This window comes from Ranitomeya variabilis, chromosome 1 (assembly GCF_051348905.1).
Source record: "Ranitomeya variabilis isolate aRanVar5 chromosome 1, aRanVar5.hap1, whole genome shotgun sequence".
In the NCBI taxonomy this organism is placed as follows: domain Eukaryota; kingdom Metazoa; phylum Chordata; class Amphibia; order Anura; family Dendrobatidae; genus Ranitomeya; species Ranitomeya variabilis.
Window position 1 is genome coordinate 60415941 of NC_135232.1, and position 20358 is coordinate 60436298.

At 42.8% G+C, this 20358-nt stretch overlaps 1 long non-coding RNA gene across 1 annotated transcript in view; it reads right to left on the reverse strand.

The window, feature by feature from the left end:
* The window catches only part of LOC143793709 (uncharacterized), a 32951-nt gene extending 18193 nt beyond the window's left edge, over positions 1 to 14758 (reverse strand). The window contains exons 1-2 of the long non-coding RNA XR_013220212.1: positions 14631 to 14758; positions 9652 to 9808 (exon numbers count right to left, since the gene is read on the reverse strand). This is a non-coding gene — a long non-coding RNA (uncharacterized LOC143793709). The remainder of the gene's footprint in view (positions 1 to 9651; positions 9809 to 14630) is intronic.
* Positions 14759 to 20358: the final 5600 nt, after the last annotated feature.

The window sequence follows — 20358 nt, forward strand, 5'->3', positions numbered from 1 at the left end:
CCTGAGCATAAGTGTGGACGGCGGTAAGTGTGACTTGTGATTCAGTGACTTTGGAATCAGGGAGTTTCCAAGGGAGGAATTGCTGTCTGTTTTTAATTAATAAATGTATTTATTTTTTATTTAACGTTTCTGTGTGGTGCAATCCCCATTAGGAAATGTGCTCCACTATTGTTAATGCCATCCAGTGCACATCTTGCCACATGTATGCAGTCCTTGATCAGCCGGTCGAGGGTGCATACTGCTGTGCGAGATGTGAGCACATTGTGCATTGGAATCCCAGATTCTGGATCTAAATGTGCAGGTGGCAACACTGAGATCCATAGACAATATGGAGAGGAGTCTTCTGCTCACAGAGCAAATGCTCAATTGGATAGATGAGGAGGGGGATGGTAGGATGGAGCTGCAGGACAGTGAAGTAGCAAGCTGGGTGACAGTTAGGAAGCGGGGTAGAGGGAAGAGTGCCAGGGAGGCTAGTCCTGATCTGGCTCACCCCATTAAGTTTGCTGAGTTGGCAGATGAGGGGGGTGCCAGTACAGGGGTAGCACTGCTGCAGCCAGGCATGTCCTCTGAAAGCCGGAGGAGTGACTGCTCAAGTAAGGAGGGAAATAAGAGAGCAGGGCAGGCCAGACAGGTGCTGGCAGTGGGGGACTCAATTATTAGGGGAACAGATAGGGCAATCTGTCACAAAGACAGGGATCGTCGAACGGTGTGCTGCCTACCTGGCGCTCGAGTCCGACACATCGCTGATCGGGTGGACAGATTAATGGGAGGGGCTGGTGAGGACCCAGCGGTCATTGTGCACATTGGCACAAATTACAAAGTTAGAGGTAGGTGGAAAGTCCTTAAAGGTGATTTCAGGGAATTAGGCTGCAAGCTGAAAGCAAGGACCTCCAACGTGGCATTTTCCGAAATACTGCCTGTACCACGTGCCACGACAGAGAGGCAACGGGAGATTAGGGAGGTTAACCCCTTCCCGACCCATGACGCCTATGCGGCGTCATGGAATGATCGCATCCCTGCAGATCGGGTGAAAGGGTTAATTCCTATTTTACCCGATCTGCAGGGAGAGGGGGAGTTGTACTTCAGCCTAGGGGGGGTGGCTTTGCCCCCACGTGGCTACGATCGCTCTGATTGGCTGTTGAAAGTGCAACAGCCAATCAGAGCAATTTGCAATATTTCACCTATGAAAATGGTGAAATATTGCAATCCAGCCATGGCCGATGCTGCAATAGCATCTGCCATGGCTGGAAATCATGTACTGGCCCCCCCCCACGGCCCCCGATCTCCTCCCCAGTCGTCCGTTATGTGGCCCGGTCCTCTCCGTCCTCCTGTTCGCTCCCCCGTCCTCCTGCCCGCTCCCCCGTGCTCCTGTCCGCTCCCCCCGTCCTCCGATCCCCCCCCCTGTGCTCCGATCCACCCCCCCACCACCCCCTCATACTTACCGATCCTCCCGGTGTCCGGCCGTCTCCTCGCTGGGCGCCGCCATCTTGGAAAATGGCGGGCGCATGCTCAGTACGCCCGCCGAATCTGCAGGCTGGCAGATTCGTTACAGGTACATTTTGATCGCTGTGGTAGGTTCTACCACAGCGATCAAAATAAAAAAATAATAAATAAACCCCCCCCTTTATCACCCCCATAGGTAGGGACAATAATAAAATAAAGAAAATATTTTTTTTTCTTTTACCACTAGGGTTAGGGTTAGAACTAGGGGTAGGGTTAGGGGTAGGGTTAGGGTTAGGGGTAGGGTTATGGCATGTGCACACAGAGCGGATCGGCCGCGGATCCGCAGCGGATCGGCCGCGGATCGCAGCGGATCCGCAGCGGATCGGCCGCGGATCCGCAGCGGATCGGCCGCGGATCTGCAGCGGATTGGCAGCGGATTGGCCGCGGATCCGCAGCGGATTGGCAGCGGATTGGCCGCGGATCCGCAGCGGATTGGCCGCTGCGAATTCGAAGCAGTTTTCCATCAGGTTTACAGTACCATGTACACCTAAGGAAAACCAAATCCGCTGTGCCCATGGTGCGGAAAATTCCGTGCAGAAACGCTGCATTGTATTTTCCGCAGCATGTCAATTCTTTGTGCGGATTCCGCAGCGGTTTACACCTGTTCCTCAATAGGAATCCGCAGGTGAAATCCGCACAAAAAAAACACTGGAAATCTGCTGTAAATCCGCAGGCAAAACGCAGTGCCTTTTACCTGCAGATTTTTCAAAAATCGTGCAGAAAAATCTCACACGAATCCGCAACGTGGGCACATACCCTTAGGGTTAGGGTTGGAATTAGGGCTAGGGTTGGAAATAGGGTTAAGAATAGGCTTGTGGTTAGGGTTACGGATAGGGTTAGGGGTGTGTTGGGGTTACAGTTGTGGTTAGGGTTGGCATTAGGGTTACGGTTGGGATTAGGGTTAGGATTAGGGTTGGAATTAGGGTTACGGTTGTGTTGCGGTTAGGGTTGTGGTTAGGGGTGTGTTGGGGTTAGGGTTGTGATTAGGGTTATGGCTACAGTTGGGATTAGGATTAGGGGTGTGTTGGGGTAAGTGTTGAAGTTAGAATTGAGGGGTTTCCACTGTTTTAGGCACATCAGGGGTCTCCAAACGCAACATGGCGCCACCATTGATTCCAGCCAATCTTGCGTTCAAAAAGTCAAATGGTGCTCCCGCCCTTCCAAGCCCCGACGTGCGCCCAAACAGTGGTTTACCCCCACATTTGGGGTACCAGCGTACTCAGGACAAACTGGGCAACAACTGTTGGGGTCCAATTTCTCCTGTTACTCTTGCAAAAATAAAAAATTACTTGCTAAAACATAATTTGTGAGGAAAGAACAATTATTTTTTATTTTCACGGCTCTGCGTTATAAACTTCTGTGAAGCACTTGGGGGTTGAAAGTGCTCACCACACATCTAGATAAGTTCCTTCGGGGGTCTAGTTTCCAAAATGGGGTCACTTGTGGGGTGTTTCTACTGTTTAGGCACATCAGGGGCTCTGCAAATGCAATGTGACGCCCGCAGACCATTCCATCAAAGTCTGCATTTCAAATGTCACTACTTCCCTTCCGAGCCCTGACGTGTGCCCAAACAGTGGTTTACCCCCACATATGGGGTATCAGCGTACTCACAACAAACTGGGCAACAAATATTGGGGTCCAAATTCTCCTGTTACCCTTGTGAAAATAAAAAATTGCTTGCTAAAACATCTTTTTTGAGGAAAGAAAAATGATTTTTTATTTTCACGGCTCTGCGTTGTAAACTTCTGTGAAGCACTTGGGGGTTGAACGTGCTCACCACACATCTAGATAAGTTCCTTGGGGGGTCTAGTTTCCAAAATGGGGTCACTTGTGGGGGTTTCTACTGTTTAGGCATATCAGGGGCTCTGCAAACGTAACATGATGCCCGCAGACCATTCCATCAAAGTCTGCATTCCAAAACGTCACTACTTCCCTTCCGAGCCCCGGCATGTACCCAAACAGTGGTTTACCCCCACATATGGGGTATCAGCGTACTCAGGAGAAACTGGACAACAACTTTTGGGGTCCAATTTCTCCTGTTACTCTTGCAAAAATAAAAAATTCTGGGCTAAAAAAATATTTTTGAGGAAAGGAAACACATTTATTATTTTCACGGCTCTGCGTTATAAACTTCTGTGAAGCACTTGGGGGTTCAAAGTGCTCACCACACATCTAGATAAGTTCCCTTGGGGGTCTAGTTTCCAAAATGGAGTCACTTGTGGGGAGTTCCTACTGTTTAGGCACATCAGGGCCTCTGCAAATGCAACCTGATGCCCGCAGAGCATTCCATCAAAGTCTGCATTTCAAAACGTCACTACTTCCCTTCCGAACCCCGACGTGTGCCAAAACAGTGGTTTACCCCCACATATGGGGTATCATCGTACTCAGGAGAAACTGGAAAACAACTTTTGGGGTCCAATTTCTCCTATTACCCTTGGGAAAATAAAAAATTGTGGGCTAAAGAATCATTTTTGAGAAAAGAAAAATTATTTTTTATTTTCATGGCTCTGCGTTATAAACTTCTGTGAAGCACTTGGGGGTTCAAAGTGCTCACCACACATCTAGATTAGTTCCTTGGGAGGTCTAGTTTCCAAAATGGGGCCACTTGTGCGGGAGCTCCAATGTTTAGGCACACAGGGGCTCTCCAAACGCGACATGGTGTCCGCTAATGATTGGAGCTAATTTTCCATTCAAAAAGCCAAATGGCGTGCCTTCCCTTCCGAGCCCTGCCGTGCGCCCAAACAGTGGTTTACCCCCACATATGGGGTATCATCGTACTCAGGACAAACTGGACAACAACATTTGGGGTCCAATTTCTCCTATTACCCTTGGGAAAATAAAAAATTCTGGGCTAAAAATCATTTTTGAGGAAAGAAAAATTATTTTTTTATTTTCACGGCTCTGCGTTATAAACTTCTGTGAAGCACCTGGGGGTTATAAGTGTTTACTATGCATCTAGATAAGTTCCTTGGGGGGTCTAGTTTCCAAAATGGGGTCACTTGTAGGGGAGCTCCAATGTTTAGGCACACAGGGGCTCTCCAAACGCGACATGGTGTCCGCTAACGATTGGAGCTAATTTTCCATTCAAAAAGTCAAATGGCACGCCTCCCCTTCCGAGCCTTACCATGTGCCCAAACAGTGGTTTACCCCCACATGTGAGGTATTGGTGTACTCAGGAGAAATTGCCCAACAAAATTTTGGATCCATTTTATCCTGTTGCCCATGTGAAAATGAAAAAATTGAGGCTAAAATAATTTTTTCGTGAAAAAAAAGTACTTTTTCATTTTTACGGATCAATTTGTGAAGCACCTGGGGGTTTAAAGTGCTCACTATGCTTCTAGATAAGTTCCTTGGGGGGTCTAGTTTCCAAAATGGGGTCACTTGTGGGGGAGCTCCAATGTTTAGGCACACGGGGGCTCTCCAAACGCGACATGGTGTCCGCTAAAGATTGGAGCCAATTTTTCATTGAAAAAGTCAAATGGCGCTCCTTCCCTTCCGAGCCCTGCTGTGCGCCCAAATAGTGGTTTACCCCCACATATGAGGTATCAGCGTACTCAGGACAAATTGGACAACAACGTCCGTGGTCCAGTTTCTCCTTTTACCCTTGGGAAAATAAAAATTTTTTTGCTAAAATATCATTTTTGTGACTAAAAAGTTAAATGTTCATTTTTTACTTCCATGTTGCTTCTGCTGCTGTGAAACACCTGAAGGGTTAATAAACTTCTTGAATGTGGTTTTGAGCACCTTGAGGGGTGCAGTTTTTAGAATGGTGTCACTTTTGGGTATTTTCAGCCATATAGAACCCTCAAACTGACTTCAAATGTGAGGTGATCCCTAAAAAAAATGGTTTTGTAAATTTTGTTGTAAAAATGAGAAATCACTGGTCAAATTTTAACCCTTATAACTTCCTAGCAAAAAAAAAATTTGTTTCCAAAATTGTGCTGATGTAAAGTAGACATGTGGGAAATGTTATTTATTAACTATTTTGTGTCACATAACTCTCTGGTTTAACAGAATAAAAATTCAAAATGTGAAAATTGCGAAATTTTCAAAATTTTTGCCAAATTTCCGTTTTTTTCACAAATAAACTCAGAAATTATCGACCTAAATTTACCACTAACATGAAGCCCAATATGTCACGAAAAAACAATCTCAGAATCGCTAGGATCCGTTGAAGCGTTCCTGAGTTATTACCTCATAAAGGGACACTGGTCAGAATTGCAAAAAACGGCAAGGTCATGAAGGGGTTAATAAGTGGCTCAAGAATTGGTGTAGGAAGGAGGGGTTTGGGTTACTGCAGAACTGGGCCGACTTCTCAGTTGGCTACAGGCTCTACGCTAGGGATGGGCTGCACCTCAATGGGGAAGGTGCAGCTGTGCTGTGGGAGAAAATGGCTAGAAGGTTGGAGGAGTGTTTAAACTAGGGATTGGGGGGAGGGTATTCAATTTATAGGAGGGGAAGATAGTGCAGATAGAGACCTGGGCACAAATAAGGAAGTTGGGGGTGGCGGTGGCATGGGGGGTGGGGTTAGAACAGTTAGTAATTTAAGAAAGAATAGAGGTACAGAGAGGAACATCCAGTGCATGTATACTAATGCCAGAAGCCTCGCCAACAAAATAGACGAATTAGAACTAATGTTGTTGGAACATAATTATGACATGGTAGGGATATCTGAGACATGGCTGGATGAGAGCCATGACTGGGCTGTTAACTTGCAGGGTTATATCCTATTCAGAAATGACCGTACAGATAAGCGAGGGGGTGGGGTGTGTCTATATGTAAAATCGTTCTTAAAACCCATCCTGCGTGATAATATAGGTGAATTTAATGAAAATGTAGAGTCCCTGTGGGTGGAGATAAGGGGAGGGGGAAAAATAATAAATTACTGATAGGGGTTTGTTATAAATCTCCAAAAATAATGGAAGCAATGGAGAATATCCTTGTAAAGCAAATAGATGAAGCTGCGACTCAAGGAGAAGTCATTATTATGGGGGACTTCAACTACCCTGAAATAGATTGGGGAACAGAAACCTGCAGTTCCAGCAAAGGTAATCGGTTTTTGACAACTATGAGAGACAATTACCTTTCACAACTGGTTCAGGACCCAACAAGAAGGGGGGCACTGCTAGACCTAATATTTACAAACAGGCCAGACCGCATATCAAATATAAGGGTTGGGGGTCACTTGGGAAATAGTGATCACAAAATAATAAGTTTTCATTTATCCTTTAATCAGATGTGTAGTAGAGGGGTGACAAGGACACTAAACTTCAGGAGGGCAAATTTCCAACGAATGAGAGAGGATCTTTGTGCAATTAACTGGGACGATATCCTGAGACATAAAAATACACAAAGAAAATGGGAGACATTTATTACCATCCTGGATAGGACCTGTGCACAGTATATACGGTATGGGAATAAACATACTAGAAATAGGAGGAAACCAATATGGCTAAATAGAGCTGTAAGGGGCGCAATAAGGGACAAAAAGAAAGCATTTAGAGAATTAAAGGAAGTAGGTAGTGAGGATGCATTAAATAAATACAGAAAATTAAATAAATTCTGTAAAAAGCAAATCAAGGCAGCAAAGATTGAGACTGAGAGACTCATTGTCAGAGAGAGCAAAAATAACCCCAAAATATTCTTTAACTACATAAATAGTAAGAAACTAAAAAATGATAGTGTTGGCCCCCTTAAAAATAGTCTGGGTGAAATAATGGATGAGGATGAGGAAAAAGCCAATATGCTAAATGACTTTTTTTCATCAGTATTTACAAAAGAAAATCCCATGGCAGACAATATGACTAGTGATAAAAATTCCCAATTAAATGTTACCTGCTTAACCCAGCAGGAAGTACAGCGGCGTCTAAAAATCACAAAAATTGACAAATCTCCGGGCCCGGATGGGATACACCCCCGAGTACTGCAGGAACCAAGTACAGTCATTGATAGACCATTATTTTTAATCTTTAAAGACTCCATAATAACAGGGTCTGTACCACAGGACTGGGTTTATAGCAAATGTGGTGCCAATATTCAAAAAGGGGACAAAAACTGAACTCGGTAATTATAGGCCAGTAAGCTTAACCTCTACTGTGGGTAAAATCCTAGAGGGTTTTCTAAAGGATACTATACTGGAGTATCTGAAGAGGAATAACCTCATGACCCAGTATCAGCACGGGTTTACTAGGGACCGTTCATGTCAAACTAATTTGATCAGCTTCTATGAAGAGGTAAGTTCCGGACTGGACCAAGGGAGCCCAGTGGATGTAGTGTATATGGACTTTTCAAAAGCTTTTGATATGGTGCCACACAAAAGGTTATTACATAAAATGAGAATAATGGGGATAGGGAAAAATATGTGTAAGTGGATTGAGAGCTGGCTCAGGGATAGGAAACAAAGGGTGGTTATTAATGGAGCACACTCGGACTGGGTCGCGGTTAGCAGTGGGGTACCACAGGGGTCAGTATTAGGCCCTCTTCTTTTTAACACATTTATTAATGACCTTGTAGGGGCCGAGTAGAATTTCAATATTTGCAGATGACACTAAACTCTGCAGGGTAATCAATACAGGGGAGGACAATTTTATATTACAGGATGATTTATGTAAACTAGAAGTTTGGGCTGATAAATGGCAAATGAGCTTTAATGGGGATAAATGTAAGGTCATGTACTTGGGTAGAAGTAATAAGATGTATAACTATGTGCTTAATTCTAAAACTCTGGGCAAATCCGTCAATGAAAAAGACCTGGGTGTATGGGTGGATGACAAACTCATATTCAGTGGCCAGTGTCAGGCAGCTGCTACAAAGGCAAATAAAATAATGGGATGCATTAAAAGAGGCATAGATGCTCATGAGGAGAACATATTTTTACCTCTATACAAGTCACTAGTTCGACCATACTTAGAATACTGTGCACAGTTCTGGTGTCCGGTGTATAAGAAAGACATAGCTGAACTGGAGCGGGTGCAGAGAAGAGCAACGAAGGTTATTAGAGGACTGGGGGGTCTACAATACCAAGATAGGTTATTACACTTGGGGCTATTTAGTTTGGAAAAACTAAGGCTAAGGGGTGATCTTATGTTAATGTATAAATATATGAGGGAACAGTACAAAGACCTTTCTGATGATCTTTTTAATCATAGACCGGTGACAGGGACAAGGGGGCATCCTCTACGTCTGGAGGAAAGAAGGTTTAAGCATAATAACAGACGCGGATTCTTTACTGTAAGAGCAGTGAGACTATGGAACTCTCTGCCGTATGATGTTGTAATGAGTGAGTCATTACTTAAATTTAAGAGGGGACTGGATACCTTTCTGGAAAAGTATAATGTTACAGGGTATATATATTAGATTCCTTGATAGGGCGTTGATCCAGGGAACTAGTCTGATTGCCGTATGTGGGGTCGGGAAGGAATTTTTTTCCCCATGGTGGAGCTTACTCTTACCACATGGGTTTTTTTTGCCTTCCCCTGGATCAATATGTTAGGGCATGTTAGGTTAGGCTATGGGTTGAACTAGATGGACTTAAAGTCTTCCTTCAACCTTAATAACTATGCAACTATGTAACAGATATGGAAGGTCGCCTCATCGCTAAACACAATCTTCTGCAAAAATCTTGCACTGTCCACATCTCGACTGGCATGGAAAACCACACAGCTGGCATAAGTTTGTGGTTGCATGATGTCGCAGACCTGTCAGTGTATTAATCAGAGTTCAGTTTTTCAGGGGTTAATCTGTCTGGGGGCTCAGCAACAGCTTAAATGAGTTTGTGTTGTTTGATTGGTTCTTGTTATCTCTCCTCATTAACAGGTCTGATATGATTGGGTCAGAGAAAGGACACCAAAATGTAAGCTATAAATAGATCCTGTGACTGGTCAAAAGTGCACCATGACTTTACGGACACACTGTATATCTATTTATCTATTGCTTTGTCATATTCCTATAGTTATGTTCTAACTTTCTATCCTTATACTGTCCCTATACTCAATACAATAACTCATTACATCTTTAACAAAGTACACATGAATCATCCACATATTAAATTCTATAAAATTGTACATATTATGTCTTACTCATTACAACTAAATTGTTCACATCAGTGCTCATAACATTTTATGCACTTAAAATACACAAATAGTGTACCTGTTTAGTAGTGAGGGAAAAAGAGCATGTTTGCCCTGAACACACTCTTACACGTGCTCAGCATATTTCACATTTTTTTCAAGTCCTTTAAGTACTTCTGTAAATTAACACCCTAGGTTAAAATCTACTTTGCCTTTTCCATGTTCCCATTCTATTTCTAGAAGAAACAACAAACAAACAACACAAAATTTGAAAAGTCGTTTTTTAGGATTAGCAGATAATTTGAAAGTGAAATTAGAGTCTTGTGTTTTTAATCAATGGATGATACTCAGCTTTTAGTGATTTACCTGATTTAATAAAAAGAGTGATCTGTCAAAGTTTGTTTTTCACTATATACTTGTAGAAGTGTATAATGCACAAACAAATGATATTTCTGAGGACCTCAGAAGAATTTTTGATGTTTATCAGATTGGAAAAGGTCAAAAACATTTTCTAAAGAATTTGGACTCCATTTATCAACATTCCGACAGATTGTGTACAAATCAAAGAAATTCAAGACCAATATTATAATCACCAGACATGGTCGACCAAGCATAGCTCCATGAGAAAGAGAAGTAATAATCTGTGAGGCCACAAAGGATTCCAAGGTAACCTGTAAGCAACTAAAGGCCTCTATCACCTTAGCTAATGTTAATGTTCATGAGTTCACCTCCATGCGGACAATGAACAACAATAATATGCATGGCAGAGACTCAGTGCTCTGCCTCCAAAAATAACATAGCTTTCCATCTGCAGTTTGATAAATATTGAACCCAGAAATCTATCAGAACAATGTTTTGTGGATGTATGAGACCAAAATAGAGATTTTTGGCTTAAATCACAAGTGTTAATTCTGGAGAAAGAAAAAAAATTGCATTAAAGCATAAAAATCTAAAACCTTCTGTGATACACTGTATTCGTAGTATTGTAGATTAGATCTCTTTTGCTGCATCTGGGCTAGGATGGCTTGCCATCATTAATGAAACAATATTACCTGATTTTTTCTCAGTAAATTCTAATGGAAAATGTGTCAAGACAACAACAGAAACTGCACAGGTCATTCTATAAAAGTATGGTTAATGAAAAAGTTGAAGGTTTAAAATGGCCAAGTCAAAGTCCTGACCTTAAGCCCAAGTGCACATGTTGAGTATTTGGTGAGTTTATACCTCAGAATTTGTAAGCGAAAAATAGCAAAGCTCAAGTTCCTTTTGTACGATTATCTAGGCCTCCTGGCTTTCACATCACACAATTGAAGTGCATTTAACTAGGCCTCCTGGCATTCAGCTCATCGGAACCACAATCTCTTTAACTAGGCCTTCAGCTCACATGATTGGCTGTCTCTTTAAAAAGGCTTTCTCACCTTAAGCTCAATCGATTGACTATTTTTTGTAACTGGGTCCCTTAGCCTTCAGATCCCACAATCGATCTTCTCTTTAACTAGGCATCATGGCCTGGACTAAGGACCTCATCCTGCTGTTCCCCGGAGTAATATTCAATTCCATTAATTAGGCTTCCTAGCCTGGGTTAAAGACCTTGCTGCTCACCCTCTTTTAAGATCCAACTATTAGCTCTTTCATATATTGATGGCCTATGCTCATAATAGGTTATCAACATCAGATAGGTGGTGATCAAGACCAGGCAACCCCCCTAACCAATTGTTTGAAGCTCCCACAACAGCCAGATGTGAGGAATATTTATTTCTGGAACAACACAGGTGCCTACACTGTGATGTAGCTGATCTTAGGGTAAGTTCACATTGCTTTAGGGCGATCCGTTTAACAGATCCGTTACATAGCAGCACTAACGCATGTAACGGATCCGGTAACGTGCCCATAAACTTACATTATCGTAATGCATCCTAACGCTTGTTAAAACCGGCATGCATTAGCGATGATGCGTTACTTTGTGATGCACCCTCCAATGCTGTTTACCGCATTTTTGGTACGTTCGGTCTAACGCACATCGAACGGACGTGTTCGCTGTGCATAGACCTCTATTGCTAACGCATGCCAACGCAATGGTACCATGCGTTAGAGCGATTGTACCAAAAAAGCAATTTTGGGCATCAGCGTTAGTGCATTCGTTTAACGGATCCATTAAATGGATGGCACTAATGCAATATGAACCTAGCCTTAGGATTTCACTTCAGTAGATGAGCTGCAGTACTCGATTAATACTACTACACAGTGTATAGAGCTGTGTTATCCTAGTTCTGTAAACTTTGTGCATGCAGCCACAGGGGAAATGCAAACAGTTGATTAGTTAGGATTAAATAATTAAAAAAAATGATTCTTAGCAAATTAAATTATCTGTGAATTTCCCAAAACATTTGGATTTATCAGAAGCCTAATTGTGTTCAATTTGCAAAAAGTGGGCAAAAAGAGAATCCAGCCGATCAAAATTTTTCTGGATTCCTTTTAGGGCTGGGAAAAGTTAAAATAAAAATATTTTTTTACCTTTACCTTTTCTACTAGCAAGTCTACCAACTTTGCTTTGTGGTCCTCCGACTTGGTCCTTTGGTCTTCCATTGCACAATTCCATCTCTGAAGCCATGCAAATCCTGTAATTGGCCTGGTAAAGTCACGTGAGAAGGGGGAGTGATGCATTTCAGGCCTCATATTGGTATGGAGCAATGGAAGAGCAGAAAACAGGCTTAAAGGACCAGGGAATTTAGGTAAGAAAATGTAAGTATACCTTTTTTTTATTGCTTAATCATTTCTCTCACAGCAAAAGGTGCAATTTCAATTTAGACTGAAAAGAATTTGCCGGATGAAGTCAAAATAATTTGCTTCAATTTCATTTCAGATGGTTCGCTTGTCTTTAGTGAAGGTGTCAGATGTTGAACTCCTTCGATCTTAAATTGATGATAAGTAGTGTTGAGCATTCCGATGCTGCAAGTATCGGGTATCGGCCGATACTTGCTGTATCGGAATTCCGATACCGGGATTCCGATACTCTTGTGGTATCGGGTATCGGGTATCGCAACAACATTAATGTTAAAATGTGTAAAAGAGAGAATTAAAATAAAAAATATCGCTATACTCACCTCTCCGACGCAGCCGGGACTTCAGCGAGGGAACCGGCAGCGTTGTTTGTTTAAAATTCGCGCTATTACTTGGTTACGTGAATTCCCGTCTTGTGATTGGTCAGGTCGGCCACGTTGCCGGGACGCGGACCAATCACAGCAAGCCGTGACGAAATTACGTCACGGCTTGCTGTGATTGGTCCGCGTCCCGGCAATATGGCCGCCCTGACCAATCACAAGCCGTGACGTCACGGGAGGCTGGACACGCGCCCATTTTAAAATGAGCGCGTCCAGCCTCCCGGCTTGTGATTGGTTGACCGCGGCGCAACCAATCACAAGCCGTGACGTCACGGGAGGCTGGACACGTGCCCATTTTAAAATGAGCGCGTCCAGCCTCCCGGCTTGTGATTGGTTGACCGCGGCGCAACCAATCACAAGCCGTGACGTCACGGGAGGCTGGACACGCGCCCATTTTAAAATGAGCGCGTGTCCAGCCTCCCGTGACGTCACGGCTTGTGATTGGTCAGGGCGGCCATATTGCCGGGACGCGGACCAATCACAGCAAGCCGTGACGTAATTTCGTCACGGCTTGCTGTGATTGGTCCGCGTCCCGGCAACATGGCCGACCTGACCAATCACAAGCCGGGAATTCACGTAACCAAGTAATAGCGCGAATTTTAAACAAACAACGCTGCCGGTTCCCTCGCTGAAGTCCCGGCTGCGTCGGAGAGGTGAGTATAGCGATATTTTTTATTTTAATTCTTTCTTTTACACATTTATATGGTTCCCAGGGCCTGAAGGAGAGTTTCCTCTCCTTCAGACCCTGGGAACCATCAGGAATACCGTCCGATACATGAGTCCCATTGACTTGTATTGGTATCGGGTATCGGTATCGGATTGGATCCGATATTTTGCCGGTATCGGCCGATACTTTCCGATACCGATACTTTCAAGTATCGGACGGTATCGCTCAACACTAATGATAAGCTATCAATTACAAACTTCTGGAAATCCCTTTAATGTGATATGATATCATGATCCAAATATAAGTCGTCTATAATGGATTAAAGGGTTTTTTAAGTAGCAAAAATCATGTAGTACAACCCAAAACAATCTTTATTATTAAAAAGGGCAAACAATGCCACCAAAAACGTGACCAAACCACAAAAAAACAAAAGCAGAAAAAGTGTTCCACCCAGTTAAAAACTATGGGAAATATAGCTAGCAATCCATGTGCCAATACCTAGATAATGACTGCCTGCCAGCGGAGGTTGGCACCCTAGGGGGGACGTATTGGCGCCCCCGCTCCTCGATGACTGACCCTAGGGGCCCTGATGTACCCTGCAGTAACTGGTGAGTCCCTCTACCCGTAGGCTAAAGGACCACTATATCTAGACAGACCCAACCTGTTCTAGGGAAAGCTAGCACCCATATACGTTTAAAAACATATTGAACACACGAGGATCAGACCGGTGTAAAAATAGGGAAGTCTGAGCAGATGTAGGTACCTATTTATGGTGGCTGTATAACAGATACACCCCTACCAATCAGGCCAGGGTTACCAAAAAATACCAAACCGATACTCTAAGAACTGGGCATCAAGTGTGTGTAAATCAGATCCACTAATAACTGATCGTACGGTGTGTGTGTCAGCACAGTCCTACTCCACCTATACCACTTCAATTCTGATATCCGTACATGACCTGTTAATACTTATAGGTCACCATCTGACATCAATACACACACAACCTGCTATTACTACACACGCTATTGGTGCTTAGCAGCCACCATAACAAAAGTACCAAAGGAAACCATTGATACTCATCTGCATCGCGCCAGACTTCCCACACCGTCTGTCCTTTCAATGTTAGCGCCTCAACGCGTTTCGCCTGCCTAGGCTCATCAGGAGGCTTGATGCACTGATATCTTTGTGTCCCAAACAACAATGGCTAAGTGCCCGCCGATAATCACCTACTTTTATTTCTCCTGCTTGTTCCGCCGTATCCAAACCACTCCCCCCTGCTTCCTGCTTTGTATTCACGTCATCTAATACAGATACCTTACAGGCGCATGCGCGGGCTGGAGCGCAAAGCCGCCCGTCCGTTCCATACAGGCTCACCACAAGCGTGCGAACGCTTCCGGTTCAACCGGAGACTACTTCCTGTCTGCGTCACACAGGGGCGCTCACTGTGAGTGTGTGGCTATGGCGGGTTGCATAGCAACCACAAGTAAATGCCTACTTATTAATATTCTTACACATACTATTAGATACCTTCAGAACGATTATGGCAGAATTGGGTCAAAGAGTGCTTCAATGCGCCTATATCATATATCACTTCTCAGGGTGGGAGTATCATATCCAACATCCTAGTGCATCCACCCACTATTTTTATTATTATTTCATTGTGTGCACTGTCTCCCTTTTTAGAGTTGCTGGGACATAAGCAAAGCCCAGGATGCGCTTATATATTATATTATGTCCCTTATAGGGGTGGGGGTGTTATGAATGTCACACTCTACAACATCCACAAAATACTGGGCGTACATTCTGCATAGTCGAGGCACTCTCAAGTCCGCTCCATCTCTACAATTGGCATGTAGCAGGGAGGAAATAAAGAGGAACAAACAATATCTACGGTAAAATATATGATAAAATATATAAATATATATAATTTCTGAAAACTAAGAAATTAATACATCAGTTTGCATGGTTCAGTTGCCGGAGACCCTGTCATATTTCTTTAACGTTCAGGCATACGGGGGACCTCCCAGACCATCACAGACATTTACAGAAAACAAGCATATGAAACCTGTTCATTCAGCCCAAGAGGTTCCCGGGACTCCATCCTGAAGATCCATTCACATTCATGACGTAGAATCGATCTATCTAGGTTGCCCCCCCTGGGGTTTACACCGACTACCTCCATAATGGTGAATCTGACTCCCGTAATATCATCACTATGGTGGGAGCGCATATGTTTTGCTAGTGGAGTATCACGATTATTTCTGATATCTCCCATATGCTCCCCCACTCTTCTCCTAAACTCCCTCTTTGTCTTGCCCACATAGTCTCTAGGGCACGGGCAGGAGGCCACATACACCACACCCGTCGTCTTACAGTTCAAAAACTCTCTGTGATAGAAGGTCTTCCCTGTAGCAGAGTTCTGGAATCTTTTGCCAGGTTTCATCCACTTGCAGAGGCTACAGTCGCTGCATTTGAAAAAGCCGCAAGGTCTCCTGTCCAGCCATGTGCTCCCAGTCTTAGGTCTCTGATACTGGCTGTGTACAAGCATGTCCCTAATTGACCTGCCCTTCCTGAATGTAATATTCGGGCGGTCGCCAATCAATTCCTTCAAATCAGGATCAAATTTAAGGACGTCCCAGTGTTTTGTGAATATCTGTCTTACATCCTCATGTCGTGAATCAAAAGTCCCAATGACCCTCACCACGTCCCCGGGATCATCTTTTGTACGTATCATGATCCAGCATGAATGCAGCATATATAATGGCTTGAGCTTTGTTGAATAACAAATTATGGTATGCTGCATCACAGCATGTAGTATGCTAATTGTCAATTAATTGTAAGGTTGCTACTTTTGTAGTCTTGGGACCAAGATAAAGATTTAACATTGGGACGAAGGTGCTTCACCATTACACCTCTGTGATTAGTTGCCTGGCTCTCATTACATCCCAGCTTCTAAAAGCCTACTGATTTAATATTTAAAAGGTTTATTTTATTTTTACAATGGGCCTAAGAACTAAAAGGCAGGTAGTTTGCAACTTCCTGCCAGTTCTACCAAGCGTTGGCTCGGACTGCTCCTGCTTAACGTCAACAGAACAGCTCCTCCTCTTCCAGGCTGCCCTATCAATGGGGCTTGTATGATTATGTCATGCTGATTGATAGCCAACTCTTTGCTGCTGAACTGCCAGCTGTACATCAGCATGACACCATGCTCAGAGGAAGTGACATCAGCAAAAACCATAAAAGTACAATGGTATCTGTTCAGTGGTGGATAGAATAGGCTGGTAGGTAGCAATTACCTGCCTGTTAGCTTTTAGGCCAATAGTAAAAAAATGAAACAGTCTGGGAAAAGGAATGAAAAACTCCTCAGCTCCCCCTAATGGTGACTGCAGACAGTCCAAATTTTATCATGCAACTATGAAGGCTATGCAGAGGTATGTATCAGAAAACATAAAGCTCTGAATTATCAAAGAATACAGAATGAAGTTAATTAGGATCAATTTCTTTAAAAATAATCATGGTGTTCAGGGAAGGGAATTCACTTTGACGTTTATAATTCTTGCGTTATAGATTTGCATTGCAGTGATATAGAATGATGTCTATTAAAACTATTTGTTCTGTAAATATCAGCTAAAACAAGCAAATGCATTCATTATGAAGTATAAACGATAATGGAAAAAAATAATACATTTCTGAATAAACAGCTTTGTGTGGTTTTTACATTTTCCATTATACCATCTATTTAGATGCGCAAATGGCGTGTTTTAAAGGGAATCAAACAAGGTCATCTGTTCTCGCAAGAAAGTCTCTATTGTTTTCGCCTTTATCATTGGGTAATGTATTCCAAACGCCGAAACACACATTAGACCAATGTTCTGATTATCTGTACAGCAGAATATTTTGCATTAGTTGTGGGTATTAGCTCAGCTGATGCACAATGCAATTTTAATGTAATGAATATCCATTAAACATCCATGAGCATAGGAAGACATGGGAGGTGAATGCTGAGATCCTGATAGGATAAATAGAAGTAAATAGGGCCATTTGTTGTCACAGGTTGTAGCTTGGATGCTTTTCTTTTTTCTTGGCTTTGCCCAAGAAAAGTAGCAAAATGTCACCATCTTCTTAAGTAAGTAGACTCTTGTGTTTTTGGACTTACATGGAAGTGTGTAATTTTCAGTTTATCCACATGGACCCCCTTATTGTGAGTTAAGCCTTTAAAGGGAACATTTTCTCCCCTCTACATTCAGATGCGTGCATCCGCCGAACAGCATCATAACACTGTTATACTGCAGATTAACCGCATATTTGTAGGTTAACAGTGTTTTTCCTGTTTACAGGTTCCCATTATCCTCTTTACCCCCAAGGTGGTTTGAATGTTAATGACCAGGACAATTTTTACAATTCTAACCACTGTCAATTTGAGGTAATAACTTTAGAACGCTTCAGTGGATCCCCCTGATTCTAAGAATGTTTCTTTGTGACATATTGTACTTTATGATAGTGGGAAAATTTATTTGACATGACTTGCTTTTAGTTGTGGAAAAAATGGAAACTTGGCAATAATTTGGAAAATGTAGCAATTTTCAAACTTTTAATTATTTCCCACATTTACCACACATCTAATGTACATCACCACAATTTTTGAAAAGTTATAAGGGTTAAAGTTGACCAGCAATCTCTCATTTTTCCAACAAAATTTACAAAACCATTTTTTAGGGACCACATTACATTTCAAGTGACTTTGGGGGGTCTACAGTATATGACAAAAAATACCCCAAAATGACACCATTCTAAACACAGCACTCCTCAAGGTACTGGAAACTACATTGAAGAAGTTTATTAACCCTTCAGGTGCATCAAAGGAATTTTTGGAATGTGAAAAAAATGAACATATAAATTTAGACCGCAATTTTCTTTCTGCAAGAGTAAAAGAAAAAAATGGACCCCAAAATTTGTAGTGCAATTTCTCCTGAGCAAGCCAATACCCCATATGTGAAGGAAAACTACTGTTTGAGCAGAGTTTAGAAGGGAAGGATCGCCATTTGATTTTTTGAATGCAAAATTTGCTGGAACAATCAGTGAACACCATGTCATGTTTGGAGAGCCCCTAATGTGCCTAAACAGTGAAAATCCCCCACAAGTGACATCACTTGGAAACTGGATCCCTCACCGTAATTATACAGATGAATGGTGAGCACATTTAACCCCAAGGTGCTTGACAAAAGTTTATAATGTTGAGCTGTGAAAATAAAAAAAATCACATTTTCCCCACAAAAATGTTTTTTAGCATTTTCAGGAGGGTAACAGGAGAGATCGCACCACACAATTTGTTGAGCACTATTTGCCTCCTGATACTCAGATTTTCCTAGAATAGTTTGCAGACTTCATATACAGAGTTTCTAAGTGATAGAAGAGCAGGATCCCTCCCTCAAATGACCTCATTTTGGAAATTATACTCCTTTGGGAATTTATTTACAGGTGTAATGAAGGTGTTGAATCCATGGGTATTTTCTAGAAACAAGCAGCAGTGGATGTTACTGAGTGAAAATTACAAACTGCCGATGTAGTGACCTGTATGCTGCAGTGAACAGTATGTTATAGTGACCAATACGTTGTGGTGCCCAGCTCATGCTTTTGGAGACACGCACCCGTAAATTAGGAGGGCTCTGTTCTCTACAGAAATGCTAAACATGTGGAATCAATATGTGGCTTGGGCACACTGGGGCTCAAAAAGGAGGGGACATTTGGATTTGGGAGCACAGAATTTGCTGAATTTCTTTTTGAGGATGAGGAGCCATTTCGCTTTTCTAGAGCCTTTGTACTACCAGTTAGGCTACGTTCACATTTGCGTTGTTGGGCGCAGCGTCAGCGACGCAACCAACAACGCATGTACACAACGCAGCATTTTGCGATGCATGCGTTGTCATAAGATAGTAAAGATCAGGAGTTTCGGCGCAGGGAAAACGCTACAAGTAGCGTCCTCTGCGCCCTGTCTTGTGCGTCAATATGATGCATGCATCGTAAAATGCATTACAACGCATACCGGCGCATGTCCATGCGCCCCCCATGTTAAAGATAGGGGCGCATGACGCATGCGTCGGTATCTGTCGGCAACGCTGCGCCCAACAGCGCAAATGTGAACGTAGCCTTAAGTGGAAGTCCACTATATTTCCATTAACAGATGACAGACCTGAGTGACGGCTTGTTTTTTTGTGGATTGAGTTGAAGCTTTTATTAGGAACATTGTACATAAAGTTTGGGATCACATTTATCTAGCGCACTATGCTGAGCACTAACTTTGAAGTTTTCATCTAAATCTTTGAGTGATGTGATTCAGATTGATCCTCCAAGGGATCATTCACAACAATGAGGCAGCAAAGTTACTTTGGACTTTGTCTATTATCTATTCAGGGGTGTCATTCTTTTCAGAAGTGCCCAAAACTGGCTGACTGATCTTTTATGCATGCCTATAAAGACTGACACAGCCGGATCATAGGCCAGACAGTGTCCATAGTGCTTCAATCTGCCTCATTATAAGGAATCTTCCACCAATGGTTCCGTCTGAAGCACGTTTTCCAGAGATTTACATTGAAATCCTAATATTAGCAATCAGCGTAGATCACAGGATAAATATACTCAGAACCTTGCTGCAATATTTTGCTGAATGAACAAATCAACAGCAGGTGAAGAACTGGTTTTATTTATTTTTTACGCTGTTCCTCGTGCGGTATAAGTGATTAGGCGCTTTATTCTTCTGGTCGGTGCCATTACAGCAATACCAGATTTATATCTGTTTTTTATGTTTGGCTGCTGTGACGCTAAGGCTAGCTTCACACTAGTGTCCGGCAGGGCTGCGGACGGCAGCCTTTTTCCTCTATGAAACCCTGCCCACTGCCGCGCCTCTTCCTTCAGCTCCGCCTACGTCTACATGCATTCTGCATATTCTATCTTTAACATT